The sequence below is a fragment of the Balaenoptera physalus genome (assembly GCF_965194825.1).
Source record: "Balaenoptera physalus genome assembly, chromosome: 4".
In the NCBI taxonomy this organism is placed as follows: domain Eukaryota; kingdom Metazoa; phylum Chordata; class Mammalia; order Artiodactyla; family Balaenopteridae; genus Balaenoptera; species Balaenoptera physalus.
Window position 1 is genome coordinate 111461491 of NC_138891.1, and position 22622 is coordinate 111484112.

The 22622-nt window shown below is 36.5% G+C and overlaps 1 protein-coding gene across 3 annotated transcripts in view; it reads left to right on the forward strand.

Moving 5' to 3' along the window:
- Positions 1-22622, forward strand: part of GBE1 (1,4-alpha-glucan branching enzyme 1) — a 283451-nt gene that overhangs the window by 30759 nt on the left and 230070 nt on the right. The gene's annotated exons all lie outside the window — the stretch shown is intronic.

A 22622-nucleotide genomic window follows, 5' to 3' on the forward strand; every position in this document is an offset into this window, starting at 1 on the left:
GTGAACTCTGTGCTTTAATCTGGTAATTCTGCAAAACTTATCTAAATACAGTGTTCAAATATTGGTTTAACACGTCTCTGAGTCTATAGGGTTTTTTTTGATTCTCCAAATGAATGGTATTTAAATAAAGAAAAACAAAGAACTCCATATTAATTTGAAAAGAGGAAATTCACTTTGAACAACTTACACAGTAGCAGACCTCTGAAATACAAACTTCTGTAGCTTTTTGACTTGAACTTTGTTTTTGAATAGTGGTTATTTTTTGTTGTTTGTCTACTAGAAAAAAATCTTTTTGGAATTTAGTGTATTTATTTTATACATATATACACCCAAATGTAAAAATTACTGTGGTGTTTAAAAATACAACTCTATTGTTTAATGACTTGTATGTAAAAATGAGAATAAAAGTTAGTTTGGAAAACTTTAGAAATAAATCAGGATATTTCTATCCTCAAATATTTTATACTTGATTATACCTAATGCTATTAATGAGTAAAATCTTATTTATATTTAGTAAAGTAACAGATGACTACAGAAAATAAATACTTTTATAGGTAAGAGAGGCAGATTTGTCCAGCTCTTACCCTTTGTTCAAGTAAGGAAATAGAATCCATTTCAGCAATTTATTTAGAGTCTACTATCCGTCAATTACCGTTACAGGGATTTGGAATCTAAGAGTGAACAAAACAGACTAAAATCCATAAGTTTGAGGAGCTTACTTTCTCACAGCAGGAGACAAGTGATACATAATAAACCTAACACATATTGGATGATAAATGCTATGGCAAAAAGAAAACAGGGAGAAATATAAGGAACACTGGAATGAAGGGGAAGTTTTGAACAGGCTTTTTTTTTAAGGTCAGAACTATCGAGAGAATCTGGCATTTGGGAAAAGACCTGAAGGGGAATTAGTTGTGCAGATATCTGTGGAAGAGCTTTCCACACAGAGGAAATGGCCATTGCAGAAGCCCTTAGGCAGGGATTTGTCTGGAGTATTCTGGAAAGTGGAAAAAGAACAGTTTGTTTGGAATAGTGAGTTAGGGACAGAGCAGAAAGAAATGGCATAAGAAAGAAAACTGCTTAAGTCTCAGAATATACAAGTGCTTGTGGATTACTGTAAAGACTGGTTGGCTTTCAGTGTGAGTGAGATGGGGAGCCACTGGAGAGTTTTAAGCAGAGAAATTACATGATCTTACTTATGATTTAAAACGATTACTGCATTATTCAGAGTTCTGCAGAGAAACAGATCAACATACACAAACACACATAAACACACACATGAAGATTTATTTTGAGGAGATTGCTTATGTGATTATATAGGTTGAGAAGTGCCCCCATCTGCTGTCTGCAAGCTGGAGGCCCAGGAAAGCTGGTGTTTTAGTTCCAGTCCAAGTACAAAGTTCTAAGAACTAGGAGAACAGATGGGATAAGTTCTAGTCCAACTCCAAAGGCCTGAGAACCAGGAGTGCAGATGTTATGTCTTAGTCCAAAGGCAGAAGACCGATGCCCTAGCTCTGCAGTCAGGCAGAGAGAGAGAATTCTCCCTTCCTCCGCATTTTTGTTCTATTCACGCTCTCAAAGGATCGAATGATGCCTACTCACATTGTGGAGGGCAATCTGTTTTACTAAGTCTACTGGTTCAAATGCTAATATCATCTGGAAACATTCTCACAGACACTCAGAAATAATGTTAGGCAGATATTTGGGTACCCCATGGTTCATTCAAGTTGACTTATAAAATTAATCATTACAATTACTCTGAGTGGCTGTATTGTAAAAGATTGTAGGAAGCAAAGATGTAAGCAGGAAGACGAGTTTTGGCTCTTGCATAATCTGGGTGAGAGATGATGGTGGTTTGACCCTTATTGTGGCAATGGAGGTAGTAAAAAGTGATTGCATTTTGGATTTATTATAAAAATTGAGTCAAAAGCACCTCCTAATGGCTTGGATATGAGATAAAGAGAGGAATTAAGGATGTTTCTGAGGTTTTTGACATCAACAATAGGGAAGAATTTAAGTGACCTTGGCTGCGGCTGTCATCTAGTTACAGGAACAGTACTAGAACTTGGGTGTCACTATTTGTAGCTTGCAGATTTAAATGTGTTTAAATCTCATAGATGGTAGGAGCAATGACCACATTTATTTGGAATATTTTTTAATATAGTTGAATCTGCGATTTTAGTTATTATTCTGGATAGAAATGGGCTTGCTGTGTATGTTTGCCTAATATAAAAGGTGCTGTGTTGTGGTCTAATGTCCTGTTTGTGAGTGATAATTATGTTGATTAATAGCAGGCTTTCTATTTCATTTTACTTATTGACTTGGATCCCTGCAATTCTCATAATGTTTATGTATATTCATTGATTTAAAAGCTATGTTTTAATGCTGACTGTATGTCAGACATTGTGTTAGGTGCTGGGCTATAGTAATAAACAAATAAATCAGACAGTTGTCTTCATGGTGCTATAAGCAGTATACCTAAAAAGTTTTTTGTATGTTATTGTTTTGTTTTTGTTCTTCCTATTATTTCCTGTAGAGTGATTAGAAATAAAAATTAGTTTATTTGGGGATAAAAGTAAGTTTTTAGACTTATATCTGTCAGGGCTGCCATAGGAAACAGATGGCAATCAAAACAGTATAATCTGAGGATGATTTATTTATAAAGATATGGTAGTAGGGAAACCACAGTGGATAATACGGTGACCAGGGACTTAGCTTCTGAGTTACTACCATCTGTATCCCTGAAGGAATAATGGAAGGGGCAGTTAATATAATCACAAAGGAGAATATCATGTAGAGTCATCTGTTTTGAGAAGCTCAGTGGTCTTTGGTCCAGGGACAGAGTCAACTCAATTGCAAGGAGGAAGCCTGGAGAACAAGTATCCTGATTTACTCACCTTTCTGTCTGTGATGTCTTCCTGGATCTCTTCAATGACCAGACCCACTGGACACCAGAAGTCTGCTGATATAGTCCATCATATTTTTGGGGCAGAGAACACTGTGCAGAATGATGGAGAATGGGCCTGCAGGGACAAATGAAAGAAGTCTGGCATAGTCTGCCCTTTTTGCCTCTGGGCATACACTCTTATGTTTTTTGTTTTTTTTTTAATTTTTTATTTATTTATTTTTTTAAATGCTATTCTTGTCTGCTTACATTCTTTTTATGTATGTATGTATGTATGTATGTATGGCTGTGTTGGGTCTTCGTTTCTGTGTGAGGGCTTTCTCTAGTTGTGGCAAGCGGGGACCACTCTTCATCGCGGTGCGGGGGCCACTCTTCATCGCGGTGCGTGGGCCTCTCACTATCGCGGCCTCTCGTTGCCGAGCACAGGCTCCAGACGCGCAGGCTCAGTAATTGTGGCTCACGGGCCGAGTTGCTCCGCGGCATGTGGGATCTTCCCAGACCAGGGCTCGAACCCACGTCCCCTGCATTGGCAGGCAGATTCTCAACCACTGCGCCACCAGGGAAGCCCCTCTTATGTTTTTTTAAGGTAAAAAGTTTGTGATTCCAACACAGGCAATGCACAAAGTCCTGTTAGATGTTTTATCATCAGGTGATGTCAAACTGGTCATATCCTCACTGAAATATAAAGCATTGACTACCACTAATATTCTTCAAATAAGATAGCACAGAGGAAAAAAGAAAGAAAATATATGATTAAGTGGTACAAAGCATAGCTGCTGCAGGTCCCACTGTAATCATAGATGCCTCTTTATACTACCCATCACCCTCCACCTTGGCTAGATGGGGTTATTTGCAAGAAGAACCTTTATGGGAACCTTTATGAGGTTCATTTTTGTAGGATCTGAGTCCTCGGTGGTTTTGTTTTTATTGGGTTGTCCCTTACTGGGACCATGAGGCTTCCCAGTATATTCCTTGGCCTCCATTGTGAAACTGTATCTCAATTTCCTCCTCTTCTTCCCATGGCTTGGTAGCACAAAGACCACAAAATGGCTAGAGAGTAGTCTTAGCTTTCAATTAGTTGAAAATATAACCATATTTCTTGGTGGAAGAATTTCCTCCTTGAGAACTGGTACCTCTAAACACACTGAGCCTAAAATCCCAGTGTGAAGCAAAATTCTTCCTGTACCTTGTCAGATATGATACTGAGAGAGGCTACACTCACCTCCTCCATTTGATTCCTGGACCTGTATTCTGCCTATGGGGAGATAACACTATATCTTGGCTGCTAATTTAAAGCATATACTGTATCTCACAGCATGGTACCTCAAGTTCTCAGTCCATTGCCTACCAAATGTCATCATAACTGAGCCTTCAACAGGTCATTGTACCATTTTATAAAGGGTGGGAAAGGATGTTTGGGGTGATGAAACATCTGGTAATATTACAAGTGAATTGCCTAAGTGTAAGCTCATTATCTGTATAATATGCGCTCTGGTCAGAGGCACTATTGTGTCATCCAATATGGCAGTTGATAAAGTATAAGTTCATGAATGGTGATACTAGTGGAAACATCAAAGACAAATCTATACCCAGAATGTGCTGCACCTCCTTGTCCAATGAAATCAACTCTGCTACCAAGTAGTTAGTTGATCAGCCCAGAGAATGGTAACATTCTAGGGGCTTATGGGGACAGCTTGCTCTTGGCTGGCTGCATACTCAGCATAGGTGGTAGCCAGATTAGCTTTGATGAGGGGAAGACCATGTTGTTGAATCCATGTATAGCATACATTCCTGCCACTGTAGCAACTTTGTACATGAGCAAGGGCTGTATTCACTGGGGAAAATGGCTGACTGACATCTTCTGAATGGGTCAACTTGTTCACTTGGTGTTTAAGAGCCTACCCCTTCATGCATGTTCTATGATGGGTATTTACATGGAACAGGATATCAACATACTCTTGTACCTATTCCTAGAGGTCAATCAACATACCTCTCTGTCACCGATTTTTAAATTTCTGTGTTTCCAAGTTTATACGTTGCTGGCCAGACCATGTAGTAGTTGCTAGCCTGTAAGTCAGTGTCGAACTATACTTCTAGTTACTTCTTGTTCCACTCCAAGTGGAAAACCAGATGTACAACCCAGTTCGCTCACTTAGAAGGTTACCACTGAGTGGAGTTGTAGTATACTTCTAACTATGCAAGCATACTGTTCAGATGCATCCATTATGCAGGCTTATGCATTTTCCTCCTCTGTTTCTTAGCCATCAGGAGCTCCCATTGAGGCCAAACGTGGATTTAGAGAGAGGCAGTAACATAGTAGCAGCAAGTGCCTTGGTAGTCTGAGTCACTTGTTTGTGTAGTTTAGTTTACTTTTGCTTTCAGGACCTGCTTGGGTTTGGTCTTGTGTATTACCACTTCTGTTTTGTAATGGAATTCCTTTCTGCATGTCCGTTTTAAAGGTTTGGTGGAACAGATAACATCCAATTCAACATGGGCAGTTCAAATCTCATAGTCACTTGATGTTAATGGGCAGGTGGTTAATTTCTACTGGTACCTAGTAGTAAGCTGGAACTGCTTTTCAATTGGAGAGCAGTTGTCTGCTGAGAAGGGCATGGGTTCCCTTTAATGCAGCCCACATACATCAGCTTCTTGAAGTTAGGGTGGAAAAGTTTGGATGGTGAATTTGGAGGGGAAAAATGGAAGATATTCTACATATTTTGAATACTTTAAAGAATTTCCTCACATTTTTAATGATAAACATTTAATCACTTCTTTTGTTATTATATATCTTTTTAAGAGGGCATCAGTAAAGATTTGATTTAGAATTAATTTCATAATAGTGGTTTTTCATATTGTGCCATTTTCTTTGGAACATTTATTTCTTCCCTCCCTCCCTCCCTCCCTCCCTTCCTTCCTTCCTTCCTTCCTCCCTCCCTCCCTCCCTCCCTTCCTTCCTCCCTTCCTCCCTTCCTTCCTTCCTTTTTTATTTTTTCTTTAGATGGCCAAGTATTAATTAGGATGTATTTCTATTGTAGATTCTATTGCAATATATGGCTAAACTAAAGGTGTTAGCTTGAGACTAGACTGGTAATTCACTGCTAGCCAGATTTACTATTTTCAGTATTTTTCTTTTAATACCTGCCTGTTTCTTCTCTTTAGAGGAAAAATTGGTTGAGGTGATTTTGTATTATTTCCATGAACTATCTATGTTGAGATAGGTCTATGGCCAAGGTAATTAGAAAGTATATGAATGTAATTGGGATAAATCGATTTCTATTGCATTGTTATAGTTCCTCCTCTCCCCCACCTGTAGAGTTTCTACTTCATAAATTACTAAATTTTGTATTTTTTTTCTAAAGTTTAAATTACTTTGAATACATTTAACTATCTTTAGGGTGACCAATGTCTTTGTTTCTATATTTTATATGAGGCAGATTCTTGCTCAGTGAGACGTTTTAAATTCAGAAAGTTTTGATATCATTCCTTTTTCCCCTTAGTATTATTATATCTTTTGGCTCATTTGCAATGTTTTATAATGTTTGTGATTTAACAGCTAATCTATACACACATAAAACAGATACTGCCAGGAAACTAATTTTTATTGGTAACTCTGTGTTAACTGGGAGGTTAATTGATAATTCTATATATTAGTTAATATGAGTCTATTTATCCTATGAGCATCTTTGAAAATAATCTTATGCCTGGACAATTCTGGCTAGGTGTCAGTTTTAGTGAAAAAAAGGCTACATTTAAGAATCTGTTACTTTGGAGGCTATCAGGACAGGCTGGAATTTATGAGAAACCAAATGTCACTTCAATTTATTCAGCATGAATTTATCTTCCAAAAGATATTTAAAAATATACTGCCTACTTTTTTTCCTATTTTTGCTAGGAGTCTCATTTTATATTGACATTCATATTCCCTTTTGTACTTTAGCTTAAAAATTGTTAAAGTGTCTCATCAAATGAAGAACTAAATTGGAGATATTTGGCTTTGTGTTATGCAAAGATTATGCAATGGCAGGTGATTCAAAAATTACTAATCTCTAAACATTTAAGTATAGAAAATTAACATGTCTGGACTGATAACACATCATAAAAAGTAGTTTATTTTTCTGGGGATGCCTTGGTCAAATTCCCATCTATTGGCTTAAAGATTCTCTAACACTCACCACATAATTAATGATTTTTTTTCCCTTTTTCTCATAATAGAGTACTAATTTGTGACTTTTGTTTGTTCTCAAATAATGATAAGATCTGTGGGTTTCCTTTCAGGAGATGTTACACATATTGCATCAAGGGAAAAGATGTGTGACATTTGAAGAATTCTGATTTGAAGAGCATTTTGCCCAGGAATTCAGCATGGTTTGTGTTTTCATATTTTTATTGAAGAATACCAAGTATCCTGCCCATTGAAGTGCCTCAATTTAATAATCTGGTTGATTTGGATATCACCATGGGCATCATTTCTGCCTTAGGGAAGAGAACAAAAGGGACTAGAAACCCCCCACTGATACCCCTTCATCTCCCTTGCCACTTGTCACTGAAGTCACCAAGGCATAGCCAAGTATCCCAGCTGTGCAACATCACTTCGGTGCCCAAAACTAAGGGAGCATCATCAGCTCTGGGGAATACCACTGGGACATTTGGAATAATCCCTCTAGTTGATACAAGCTTGAAACATAACTCACGTAAAGCCCCAAGGTTGCTTAGCAACATCTATATATAACTCTTTGAGCCATCTCTGCCTCTTCATGTCCTGAGATGAACATCTCATTGTTCTTAAAAAGAAACTGAAGGCCGCCTCCTTTAGAGAAGGGCATTTCTCATATGTATTCTCAATCCTGATGTGTCTCAGGAGAATCCTGAGGTCACTTTTAGTACAAAAAATATTCTGAAGGGAGATGTGTTGTTAGATATCATATATCCTGATAGGAGAAATATGATCTTATGAAAAATAAATATATTTGGATTTTCCTAAAACTGGAACATCAGGTAAATTTGAATTCTTGATATGGTCCATCTTATTCTTTTAAAGAGGCAAAAAAAAAAAATCTTCCTGATTATGAGTTCAAGTAACTTTAATTAAGAAGCAGTGTACCCACCAGGAGATATTTGAAACAGTTTGATGTGCATAATAGTGACGTGAAAAATTTTTTATATGCCTATTTCTGGGCCTTATTGCCAGAAATTAGGTCCAGTAACAGGTATTTCAGCCAGTATCTTAAAAATCTTGATTGTAATCCAGTTGAGTTGGATGCAGGAGGAGTAACACTTACAGAAATACTTTTCGGAAATTAAAGTTAAAATGCATTTGTTGGCTTTAGAGAATTTATGTTACTCAAGTGCCTAAAGTTAGTATTAGTATTGGTTTTAGAGTATTTGGATATGAAGGGATTTTTCACTTTTTTCAAATTTTAGATTTGTATTTTTTATCCTCAAAAAAAATAAATTTTTGCTTCCAATGAATGAACTGCTTTTCTTTCAGTGGAAAATACCTCATTTTCACATATACATATGAAATCATTAAATCACTGTTTGCTAACCTGAGGTGTTGGGACTACAAAGGGGTTTTGGAACTATGTAGAGGAGCTGTGGAAAATGGACATAGAATTTTATTTTGGAATACTTATTTTGTAATTGGTTGAGGATTTTAGCTTTTTTTTCCCCCTTGAACAAGGGAAAAGATTTTTTCTGTCCTGAAAAATCTTTGGTTCTTTTTATTTACTAAAAAAATCTTGGAGAGTGGGAGATTTTGGTTAAAAACTAGAATTTTAAGTTACATCTTGGTACCACGAAACTATAGGAAATAATTAGTGAACCGTATCATAATTTACTTATTATCATACTTGGAAGCATTCTCGTTTTTAAAATTTAGAATGTTAATAAGAAAATGCTGCCAAATACTATTTTTTTGATATGAATTTGGAAAAAAAAATATAGTTTCACTTGAAGTGAGCTGTATAAAATATGTTAAATATATACATATATATTTCCTGAAGGATGACTCTTTCCTGGCATTTGGACTTCTCTCAATTATAACCATGTTCACTGAACCGGTACAGGAACTGAGAATGGAGTCTTGTGGAGAAAAATGTCAAACATACTTTTCTCAGCAGTTGTTGAGCTGCCCAGTTCTTGATGGGGTACAATTATTGTTTAGGTGTTCATTCTAGTAGCAAGTTAAAGGGAGGGAATTTGAAACTTAGTGTTTTCCCAGGATGAGAAATAAAACAAAGAAAGCAAAACAAGCAAACACACAACCAAAGCTCCGGCTTTGATTTTGGAGTTGATTTGTGAGACCTGTGAGACCGATTGACTAATGTTTTCCATAGTCCTGCACACTGTCTAATAAGCAGGAGGCTGGGCAGATTGAGTGGCTGCAGATACATAATTACATGGCTGCCTCTGTCTTCTCTGGGAGTTTTTAAATAGAAATAATGTTGCTCATGAGGATGCAGAGCTGGACTTTTGTGCTCTGGTAGTAACCAGTCTTCGAAGAGAATGAGTATGTCATGCTTCAGTGCCACTGCTTTTAGTATTTATTGTTTGTAAGCATGGTTTTGAGAATGTTGCTGAAAGTCAGAAGAAAGGAGGGAAATAGGTATTGAAGCAAACAATAATAAAATAGCTCTATCACTGGGACTCTGTGCAACAGGCAGTGAAGTAATTTAAGATGTATTGCACTGTTTTTTAAGAAAAAAAATAAGGTGAAAAATTGAATGGTTTATTTTTTTTTATCCTGTAGGTGGTAGTTTTTATTTAAATATGGCACTTTTGATATTGCAGTCCTCGTTTTAAAAATTACATTTATTTAACACTGAGGATTTGTGTTAGTTTCTGGGATGGGGTGGGGTTGACATTTTGAGAGTGAGTATGGAAGTGTCAGGAAGATTGTGATAGGTCATATCCTTGAAGAAATGATGCTTCAAGCAAAGAATGCTAAGGAGCCCTACCAAACTGGGATTTTCTTGAAGACAGGCACCAAATTTTACTCTTTTTCTATTTAGTTCAAGAGATATTTTATTCAGGAGTGCCTGTTGTTGTTAGGTACCTGATTAGGTGTTGGACATTTAAAGTAGGAGAGTATATTCATGTATGAGATCATTATATATAGAGAGAGCCTAAACATTTTTTGAATGAATTAATAAATGGATTAGAGGGGGTGGGAAAAATATGTATGGGGGAGTCAGCTTCAAGGCGTTAAAGGGCTTCAGACACTTCATTTCAGCAGCGCTATCAGTGGTAGCAGATCGTATTGTTGAGTCAGGAGAGTTATACCTTCTATTATAGTGATTTGAATAGTAGAAGAGCTAATGAGATTTAAGTTTTCATTATTTGGTTGTCCCCCTGTCCCTCTTTCGTTTGCTTTCCAACAAATATTCTTTCAAACTTTTGTTAAAGTAGACAGTTGGATTACATATGCTCTTAGAACTTTTAAACAATAAACTTTAAAATAATAATTATATTATAGATTCTTTCATAATTTACTTCATATTCTGTTGTCTTTGCATGTTTATAGTTGAAAAACATAAAGATAAAAATTCAGAAAAATCATTCATAACCTCATTATTTGGAGATCATGGGTAATATTTTGCTGTAAAACCTTTGAGGTACTTTTCTATGCATTAATGTACATTCATAATTAAGCAAAAAAACACATTTTAAACTTGATTCTTTTTCACTTAACAAGGTATAGTTAGCATTTTTATGAATGAATATAGACTTAACACTTCTTAATTATAATTTAACACTTCTTAATATTTCATGGATGGTATAGCATACATATTCATTAAAATCATATCTGTGATATGCATGGGGGTGCTCAAAAATTTAAAGATATTATGCATGAATATTAATACTTATAGCTAAAGTATTCCACATGAACTTTGGGAATTCTTAAAGGGGATTTGAAATTGATTTGAATGTATAGGCAATATATTAACCATTGTTATGTCACTATTATGTTATAACCATTTTTAAGATACCTTAACATAGAATTCTATCTCTTAAAATTCTGGTTCTTCCAATAACTTGCTGAGCCATCTTGATCAAGGTACTTAAGGTCCCTGATCCTTGGGTTCCTCATTTGTGTAATAAGTATAGAATTTTCAACACATAGAATTACGATTATTAAATGAGATCTTGTTTGTAGAGCACTTAACACAATACTAGGTACATAGTAAGTGCTATGTAATAGGTAGCAAATACCATTAAAATCACCCCAGGTTGTTGACGTTTTGTACTATTAGAGATGCCCCATCGTAAAACATAGGGAACCATTTGTTCAGTCCCTATTTCTTTTTTTTTTTTTAACATCTTTATTGGAGTATAATTGCTTTACAATGGTGTGTTAGTTCCTGCTTTATAACAAAGTGAATCAGCTATACATATACATATATCCCCATATCTCCTCCCTCTTGTGTCTCCCTCCCACCCTCCCTATCCCACCCCTCTAGGTGGTCGCAAAGCACCGAACTGATCTCCCTGTGCTATGTGGCTGCTTCCCACTAGCTATCTATGTTACATTTCGTAGTATATACAAGTCCATGCCACTCTCTCACTTCATCCCAGCTTACCCTTCCCCCTCCCCATGTCCTCAAGTCCATTCTCTACATCTGCATCTTTATTCCTGTCCTACCCCTAGGTTTTACAGAACCTTTTTTTTTTTTAGGTTCCATATATATGTGTTAGCATATGGTATTTGTTTTTCTCTTTCTGACTTAACTTCACTCTGTATGACAGACTCTAGGTCCACCCACCTCACTACAAATAACTAAATTTCGTTTCTTTTTATTGCTGAGTAATATTCCATTGTATATATGTGCCACATCTTCTTTATCCATTCATCTGTCAATGGACACTTAGGTTGCTTCCATGTCCTGGCTCTTGTAAATAGAGCTGCAGTGAACATTGTGGTACATGACTCTTTTTGAATTATGGTTTTCTCAGGGTATACGCCCAGTAGTGGGAATGCTGGGTCATATGGTAGCTCTATTTTTAGTTTTTTAAGGAACCAACATACTGTTCTCCATAGTGGCTGTATCAATTTACATTCCCACCAACAGTGCAAGAGGGTTCCCCTTTCTCCACACCCTCTCCAGCATTTATTGTTTGTAGACTTTTTGATGATGGCCATTCTGACTGGTGTGAGGTGATACCTCATTGTAGTTTTGATTTTCATTTCTCTAATGATTAGTGATATTGAGCATCCTTTCATGTGTTTGTTGGCAATCTGTACTTCTTCTTTGGAGAAATGTCTATTTAGGTCTTCTGCACATTTTTGGATTGGGTTGTTTGTTTTTTTTTGATATTGAGCTGCATGAGCTGCTTGTAAATTTTGGAGATCAATCCTTTGTCTGTTGCTTCATTTGCAAATATTTTCTCCCATTCTGAGGGTTGTCTTTTCATCTTGTTTATGGTTTCCTTTGCTGTGCAAAAGCTTTTAAGTTTCATTAGGTCCCATTTGTTTATTTTTGGTTTTATTTCCATTTCTCTAGGAGGTGGGTCAGAAAGGATCTTGCTGTGATTTATGTCATAGAGTGTTCTGCCTATGTTTTCCTCTAAGAGTTTTATAGTGTCTGGCATTATATTTAGGTCTTTAATCCATTTTGAGTTTATTTTTGTGTATGGTGTTAGGGAGTGTTCTAATTTCATTCTTTTACATGTAGCTGTCCAATTTTCCCAGTACTGGTTATTGAAGAGGCTCTATTCTCTCCATTGTATATTCTTGCCCTCTTTATCAAAAATAAGGTGACCATATGTGTGTGGGTTTATCTCTGGGCTTTCTATCCTGTTCCACTGATTTATATTTCTGTTTTTGTGCCTGTACCATACTGTCTTGATTACTGTAGCTTTGTAGTATAGTCTGAAATCCGGGAGACTGATTCCTCCAGCTCCGTTTTTCTTTTTCAACATTGCTTTGGCTATTCGGGGTCTTTTGTGTTTCCATACAAATTGTGAAATTTTTTGTTCTAGTTCTGTGAAAAATGCCATTGGCAGTTTGATAGGGATTGCATTGAATCTGTAGATTGCTTTGGGTAGTATAGTCATTTTCACCATGTTGAATCTTCCAATCCAAGAACATGGTATATCTTTCCATCTGTTTGTATCATCTTTAATTTCTTTCATCAGTGTTTTATAGTTTTCTGCATACAGGTCTTTTGTCTCCTTAGGTAGGTTTATTCCTAGGTATTTTATTCTTTTTGTTTCAGTGGTAAATGGGAGTGTTTCCTTAATTTCTGTTTCAGATTTTTCATCATTAGTGTGTAGGAATGCAAGAGATTTCTGTATATTAATTTTGTATCCTGCTACTTTACCAAATTCATTGATTAGCTCTAGTAGTTTTGTGGTAACATCTTTAGTATTCTCTATGTATACTATCATGTCATCTGCAAACAGTGACAGTTTTACCTCTTCTTTTCTGATTTGGATTCCTTTTATTTCTTTTTCTTCTCTGATTGCTGTGGCTAACACTTCCAAAACTATGTTGAATAATAGTGGTGAGAGTGGGCAACCTTGTCTTGTTCCTGATCTTAGTGGAAATGGTTTCAGTTTTTCACCATTGAGGACAATGTTGGCTGTGGGTTTGTCATATATGGCCTTTATTATGTTGAGGAAAGTTCCCTCTGTGCCTACTTTCTGCAGGGCTTTTATCATAAATGGGTGTTGAATTTTGTCGAAAGCTTTCTCTGCATCTATTGAGATGATCATATGGTTTTTCTCCTTCAATTTGTTAATATGATGTATCACATTGATTGATTTGCATATTTTGAAGAATCCTTGCATTCCTGGAATAAACCCCACTTGATCATGGTGTATGATCCTTTTAATGTGCTGTTGGATTCTGTTTGCTAGTATTTTGTTGAGGATTTTTGCATCTATGTTCATCAGTGATATTGGCCTGTAGTTTTCTTTCTTTGTGACATCTTTGTCTGGTTTTGGTATCAGGGTGATGGTGGCCTCGTAGAATGAGTTGGGGAGTGTTCTTCCCTCTGCAATATTTTGGAAGAGTTTGAGAAGGATAGGTGTTAGCTCTTCTCTAAATGTTTGATAGAATTCACCTGTGAAGCCATCTGTTCCTGGGCTTTTGTTTGTGGGAAGATTTTTAATCACAGTTTCAATTTCAGTGCTTGTGATTGGTCTGTTCATATTTTCTATTTCTTCCTGGTTCGCTCTCGGAAGGTTGTGCTTTTCTAAGAATCTGTCCATTTCTTCCAGGTTGTCCATTTTATTGGCATATAGTTGCTTGTAGTAATCTCTCATGATCCTTTGCATTTCTGCCGTGTCAGTTGTTATTTCTCCTTTTTCATTTCTGATTTTATTGATTGGAGTCCTCTTCCTCTTTTTCTTGATGAGTCTGGCTAATGGTTTATCAATTTTGTTTATCTTCTCAAAGAACCAGCTTTTAGTTTTATTGATATTTGCTATCGTTTCCTTCATTTCTTTTTCACTTATTTCTGATCTGATCTTTATGATTTCTTTTCTTCTGGTAACTTGGGGTGTTTTTGTTCTTCTTTCTCTAATTGCTTTAGGTGTGAGGTTAGGTTGTTTATCTGAGATGTTTCTTGTTTCTTGAGGTAGGATTTTATAAACTTCCCTCTTAGAACTGCTTTTGCTGCATCCCATAGGTTTTGGGTTGTCGTGTTTTCATTGTCATTTGTTTCTAGGTATTTTTTGATTTCCTCTTTGATTTCTTCAGTGATCTCTTCATTATTTAGTAGTGTATTGTTTAGCCTCCTTGTGTTTGTATTTTTTACAGATTTTTTTTCCTGTAATTGATAGCTGGTCTCATAGCGTTGTGGTCGGAAAAGATACTTGATATAATTTCAAGTTTCCTAGATTTACCAAGGCTTGATTTGTGACCCAAGTTATGTTCTGTCCTGGAGAATGTTCCATGAACACTTGAGAAGAAAGTGTAATCTGTTGTTTTTAGATGGAGTGTCCTATAGATATCAATTAAGTTCATCTTGTTTAATGTATCATTTAAAGCTTGTGTTTCCTTATTTATTTTCGTTTTGGATGATCTGTCCATTGGTGAAAATGTGGTGTTAAAGTCCCCTACTATGATTGTATTACTGTTGATATCCCCTTTTATGGCTGTTAACATTTGCCTTATGTATTGAGGTGCTCCTATGTTGGGTGCATAAATATTTACAGTTGTTCTATCTTCTTCTCGGATTGAACCCTTGATCATTATGTAGTGTCCTTCTTTGTCTCTTGTAGTAGTCTTTATTTTAAAGTCCATTTTGTCTGATATGAGAATTGCTACTCCAGCTTTCTTTTGATTTCTATTTGCATGGAATATCTTTTTCCATCATCTCACTTTCAGTCTGTATGTGTCACTAGATCTGAAGTGGGTCTCTTGTAGACAGCATATGTACTGGTCTTGTTTTTGTATCCATTCAGCCAGTCTTTGTCTTTTGGTTAGAGCATTTAATTCATTCACATTTAAGGTAATTATCGATATGTATGTTCCTATTCCCATTTTCTTAATTGTTTTGAGTTTGTTATTGTAGGTCTTTTCCTTCTCTTGTGTTTCCTGCCTAGAAAAGTTCCTTTAGTATTTGTTGTAGAGCTGGTTTAGTGGTGCTGAATTCTCTTAGCTCTTGCTTAACTGTAAAGGTTTTAATTTCTCCGTCTAATCTGAATGAGATCCTTGCTGTCTAGAGTAATCTTGGTTGTAGGTTTTCCCTTTTCATCACTTTAAATATGTCCTGCCACTCCCTTCTGGCTTGCAGAATTTCTGTTAAGAAATCAGCTGTTAACCTTATGGGGATTCCCTTGTATGTTAATTGTTGCTTTTCCCTTGCTGGTTTTAATATTTTTTTCTTTGTATTTAATTTTTGATAGTTTGATTAATATGTGTCTTGGCGTGTTTCTCCTTGGATTTGTCCTATATGCGATTCTCTGTACTTCCTGGACTTGATTAAATATTTCCTTTCCCCTATTAGGGAAGTTTTCAACTATAATCTCTGCAAATATTTTCTCAATCCCTTTTTTTTTTTCTCTTCTGCTTATGTGACCCCTATAATTCGAATGTTAGTGCTTTTAATGTTGTCCCAGAGGTCTCTGAGATTGTCCTCAATTCTTTTCATTCTTTTTTCTTTATTCTGCTTTGCGGTAGTTATTTCCACTCTTTTATTTTCCAGGTCAGTTTTCCGTTTTTCTGCCTCCATTATTCTGCTATTGATTCCTTCTAGAGAATTTTTAATTTCATTTATTTTGTTGTTCATCATTGTTTGTTTGCTCTTTAGTTTTTCTAGGTCCTTGTTAAACGTTTCTTGTATTTTCTCCATTCTATTTCCAAGATTTTGGCTCGTCTTTACTATCGTTACTCTAAATTCTTTTTCAGGTAGACTGCCTGTTTCCTCTTCATTTGTTTGATCTGGTGGGTTTTTACCTTGCTCCTTCATCTGCTGTGTATTTCTCTGTCTTCTTATTTTGCTTTGCTTACTTTGTTTGGGATCTTCGTTTCTCAGGCTGCAGGTTCGTAGTTCCCATTGTTTTTGTGCCTGCTCCCAGTGGGTAAGGTTGGTTCAGTGAATTGTGTAGGCTTCCTGTTGGAGGGGACTGGTGCTTTCCTGGTGTTTTCTGGTGGGTGAGGCTGGATCTTGTGTTTTTGGTGGGCAGGACCATGTCCGATGTTGTGTTTTGGGATGTCTGTGAACTTATGATTTTAGGCATCTTCTCTGCTATTTGGTGGGTTTGTGTTCCTGTCTTGCTAGTTGTTTGGCATATGGTGTCTAGCACTGAAGCTTGCTGGTCATTGAGTGGAGCTGGGTTTTAACGTTGAGATAGAGATCTCTGGGAGAGCTTTCGCCATTTGATATTATGTGGGGCCGGGAGGTCTTTGGTGCACCAATGTCATGAACTCAGCTCTCCCACCTCAGAGGCTCAGGCCTGATACCCAGCCAGAGCACCAAGGCCCTGTCAGCCACACAGCTCAGAAGAAAAGGGAGAAAGAAAAGATAGAAAGAAAGAAAAAATAAATAAAAAATAAAATAAAATAAATTTATTAAAATAGAAAAAAATTATTAAAGATAAAAAAATAAATAATAAAAAAAAGAAAGCGAGAAAGAAAGAAGAGAGCAACTAAACCTAAAAACAAATCCACCAATGATAACAAGTGCTAAAAACTATACTAAAAAAAAAAAAAAAAAAGAAAAAAAAGAAAAAAATGGACAGTCAGAACCCTAGGACAAATGGTAAAAGCGAAGCTATTCAGACAAAATCACACAAAGAAGCATCACATACACACTCACAAAATGAGAAAAAGGAAAAGAAAAGCATATATATATTAAAAAATTAAAAAAGGAAGAGTGCAACCAAATAAATAAACAAATCTACCAATGATAATAAGCTCTAAATACTAAACTTAGATAAACATAATATCAGAAACAAATTAGATGCAGAAAGCAAACCCCAAGTCTTCAGTTGTTCCCAAATCCACCGCCTCAATTTTGGGATGATTCGTGTCTATTCAGGTATTCCAGAGATGCAGGATACTTCAAGTTGATTGTGGAGATTTAATCCACTTCTCCTGAGGCTGCTGGGAGAAATTTCCCTTTCTCTTCTTTGTTAGCACAGCTCCTGGGGTTCAGCTTTGGATTTGGCCCCACCTCTGTGTGTAGGTCACCAGAGGGCATCTGTTCCCCACTCAGACAGGACGGGGTTAAAGGAGCGGCTGATTAGGGGGCTCTGGCTCACTCAGGCTTGGGGGAGGGAGGGCTACGGAATGCGGGACGAGCCTGCGGTGGCATAGTCCGGTGTGACATTGCAACAGCCTGAGCCACGCTGTGTGTTCTCCCGGGGAAGTTGTCCCTGGATCACAGGACCCTGGCAGTGTCCGGCTGCACAGGATCCCAGGAGGGGAGGTGTGGATAGTGACCTGTGCTTGCACACAGGCTTCTTGGTGGCTGCAGCAGCAGCCTTAGCATTTAATGCCAGTCTCTGGTGTTCACGCTGATAGCAGTGGCTCGCGCCCATCTCTGGAGCTTGTTTAGGTGGTTCTCTGAATCCCCTCTCCTCGCACACCCCAAAACAATGGTCTCTTGCCTCTTAGGCAGTTCCAGACTTTTTCCTGGACTCCCTCCCAGCTAGCTGTGGAACACTAGCCCCCTTCAGGCTGTGTTTATGCAGCCAACCCCAGTTCTCTCCCTGGGATCTGACCTCTGAAGCCGGAGTCTCAGCTCCCAGCCCACACCCACCACGGCGGGTGAGCAGACAAGCCTCTCGGGCTGGTGAGTGCTGGTCGGCACCCATCCTCTGTGCGGGAATCTCTCTGCTTTGCCCTCTGAACCCCTGTTCCTGCACTCTCCTCTGTGGCTCCGAAGGTTCCCCCCTGCCCACCCCCTCATCTCCACCAGTGAAGGGGCTTCCTAGTATGTGGAAACTTTTCCTCTTTCACAGCTCTCTCCCTGAGGTGCAGGTCCCGCCCCTATTCTTTTGTCTCTGTTTTTCCTTTTTTCTTTTGCCCTACCCAGGTTTGTGGGGAGTTTCTTGCCTTTTGGGAAGTCTGAGGTCTTCTGCTGGCGTTCAGTAGGTGTTCTGTAGGAGTTGTTCCACACGTAGATGTAGTTTTGATGTGTTTGTGGGAGGAAAGTGATCTCTACGTCTTACTCCTCCACCATCTTGAAGGCGCCCGATAGTCCCTATTCCTTAATGGATGCTGTAATAGATGTTGAGGGTTTAAAATTAAACAAAAGATGATCCTTGGCTTTATGGCATGTATAATCTGGTGGGAGAAGATGTCAGCAAAGAAATTTATAATACTGTATGAATATACCATTAGGACAGTTTGGCCAAAACTCTTTGTGAACCCAGCCTTAAAGGGTGGTCTATGAATGATGAGGAACCTATTTGAGTTCTCAATTCCAGTAATTTTGATTATGAATAGGCTTTAACTATCAGTGCAACTATGTGATCTGGCCAGAGCATTTTGGGAGCACTGAACTAGAATACTGTTGCCCATAAGCAATATGAGTTCTAGATGAATTTAAAGTATCCATTTTACTGATGTTGAATAGGCTATTAAATTAAGCATCAGGGTGGCCTTATTAGCAAACAGATTTAGCTATACTTGAATGGAATTTAACTTTGGGTTTTCTTTCAAATCTGCTTATAACATTATGGTCTTTGTATAGTAGTTTAATTTGGCACAGAGACTCTTGATAATATGGTAAGTGAAATTTAAAAATGTTGTTTTACATCTATACTTCATTACAAAACCTACAGATTATTGTTGCTCAGTAGCATTTAAATACTTTATCTCAATCTCAATTTGGGTAAATATTTAAAAGAATAAAATGTGTAATTTGGAAAAATAATAAACTGAGACATGCAGACAATATAGCAGACTACTCCACTTGCCAAGCTGTTCTTTGCTTTCAGACCTATTATGTCTGGTCTGTGTTAGGTCAATGGATGTCAAAAAGACTTATGTGTGTGTGTGTGTGTGTATACACACATACAGATAGATGGATAGATAGTTGGATATAGATACGAAACTTGGATTTTTATAACTTAAAAGAGGTCTTGCCAATATGTTAGGAGTCACTATGAAAGCTCTTTGATCTTTTGGTTTTGTAGTTGACAGAATTTTTAAACCTTTATCTCCCTCAGTAAAGGCAAAAATCTTGTGAGAGTGTTTGATAAACCTTTGATATTTCATGGCTATTTAGTCCAAAGGATGTGAAGTTTTTGTTGGAAATATATGTATCTCCTTGGATTCTTTGATATATATTAGTATACTGTGTCCCATGCCATTGTCAAAGTGAAAATTGATTCATTTATCCTGTCTCTAATATAAAAACATTCACAAGGATAAAGTTCATGGCTATCTGTCTATATTTAATAAATTCAAATGTGTGATTGGGTTTGTTGATTTGCCAATTACCATTATATGAGCTTTCTGATCTTTGGTGATTTTTAGAGAAAACAAATTAGTGTCTGTTAGTTTTTATCTTATAATTGATATAATAACCATCCCGTTTGAAACTGTATATCAGAGGTATACATAGTACATGTTTGCATATTTTGCTTTAACTCAGTTACTTCAGGTTCATTGTGACAGGTACACCTGCCCTCCAAGTAAAATTCTCTGGGTAATTAGAATCAGTACCAATGTGATTTCTGCCTTTTGTTAGACTTTACAAAATAAAATAGAAAAAAATGCTTTGTGAATTTGTTTAGTTAGTGTAAATATGACAAGTTTTAATTTTTTTCAAGTGAGTTTTCTGATGACTTTATTTTTGAATATTTGTATCACTCTAACCTATAATAAAAGGTTTTTTCCATCAAAAATTTAGCATATGAAAATTATTTAACAAATACTAAGTAATAAATAATTTAAATTTAGTATAGCAGTCCAAATCAACTGAAAAACTGTAAACTGCAAAATGTATTGGGTGCTATTATGAGTAATGCTTAAGTAGAAATACTCTGGAAGGAAAGTCTTGGATATGTATTCCAGCTTCACCCACTTAATAGCTGTGTGGCCTTGGGCAAAATTGTTTAACCTCTTGTTTCTTCATCTGTACAATGAGAATGATAACAGTACCCTCCACACTGGGTTATTGTGAGGGCTTAAATAGTTAATATTTAACAGTGCCTGTAGCATAGTAAGTATTCCATGAGGTATTAGTCATTATCATTTATGATTTGTGATATTTATAATTCATTATAATTTTTTCAGTTGACTGACAGACTATTTTCTTGTTTTATTTGCTTTGCATTTTATGTTTCATAGTGCTTTATAGACTGCATTTTATTTTAAGAAATTATGCTACTTGTGCATGGTAAAATATACACTCTTTGGTGTGTGTGGGGGAGACATCCAAAATAACCTTTGTATTGGGGTGCAATTTTTTCCTTTCTTGGTTGGAAGAATTAGGACCCAACTTTGAATCAAAGAAGGCTAGAGTTCGGATTATAGGTTCTTAGACCTGGATGGTACCTTTCAGTTTAGCTTCTTCATTTTACAGAAGAGGAAGCTAAAGCTTTGGGTGGTTATCCTGCTTAAGTTCACATAACTAGTACCTTGAAGATGGTCTAGAAGTTGTATATTTTGACTCCTTCACCTCCCTCTCTACTTTGGAGAGTATAGAATTTTTGACAATGTTTGAGTAACAGTGACATTCATATTAAAGACAAAAGACATAACCATCATTGCTTTTAATCTATTGATACAATGAATCATATTAAGAACAAGATTCTCTTGGTGATTTAAAAGATTGGAATTGCTTCTCAGCAGGTTAGTTAACCACGCATACTGAGGAGTATAGCTATTGTGCAGATTGTGGTCTACATCATGGAGGACCTCTAGCCTGAACCTCTGGTCTTTGCCATGTAATTTTTCCCCAAAGAGAAACCTGACCACAGAGCAGAGTGTTATTTGAGCTAAGAGCTGTTAAAACATTAAGTTAGATTTCTTCCTAAAAATCAGTAGACTAAGACTGTGTTAGCTCGTGTTTCATATTACACGAGAGAAAATAAACTGAAAGGTCAGCTGAACAGTTACAGCCTTGCCCTTTTCCAAGGTAATCAGCAGAGCATGTAGCAAAGACGTGAACAGGAGCGTGACTGGAGGGAGAGTGGCTGATAAAGAGGCTGGCCGCTTAAAGTGCTTGGGACAGTACTTGACACTTCCAGGCCTGACCAGATGGGCCATCTCACAGGGCTTGCCTTCAGTAATTCTGATTTATTACATTCAGATGGCTTTTTTTTCCTAGTTAGGCAGTCAGGTTTTCACATTGCCAGAAGACCCCAGAAATTTTAATATTGACCATTAATCACACCCTGGTAAACTGCAAGGGCAATATATTATTAATTTGTTTGCAGCCAAGAGACAAAACACAGTGATTAAAATTAATTTCTAGCTACATTTTGTTAATTTATTCTAATTAATTAATATGTTAAGAAGTCAAAATATGTTTACATTAGTGGCTATATAGTAGGTTCTTTATGTTGTGTCATTAAATGTCATTTCCATTATCCTAAATGTTGAACTCTAGAAATAAGTACTTTATTATTAAAATAAATAAGGAGTTGTATAAGGCTTTCTAAGTAATACCACCAAGTGAAGTATTTCTAATTTTCTAATAATTGAATGAGAACATTTCATGGTTTGGGTTTTGTAGGATTTAGATTTGGAAGGATCTCAGTGGTGACCTCCCTCCACCCCTTCACCTCTATGGCCCAGTACCAGAATTAGGAAAGAACATTTAATAAATAACAGCCATTATTTACTTTCAGGACACAATTTTAAATAGTAGCCACTCTCACTTTTAAAGTTAACTTTTAACAGTTTTAAATTGACCTCATTCTCTGCCTCCCAAAAAAGAAGGATTTAATGATTTCTACATAATCATAATTTCTATATATATATTATTAATTTGAAATACAAAGTAGCCAAATTACATTTAACTTTAGGCCAAGTAAGAACAAAATTGTTATTTAAATAGCTTTTATTCTAAAACATCAGAAAATAAGAAATCAACTGTTTGCTCTTAAATATGCTCTGAGGATAGTAGTTATCAGATTGTCCATAGTGCATTTGATTGTGTTTTAGAGGTCGTACAAAATGAAAAAGATTTTTAAAAAAGGTTAAAATTAGTAACGTGCTTAATGTTTGCTTGTAATTGAATTAACATTTAGATTTTATTATTGTATTATAATTAACATGATATAACTATTCCAATTTTTTCAAGTTTTTTTT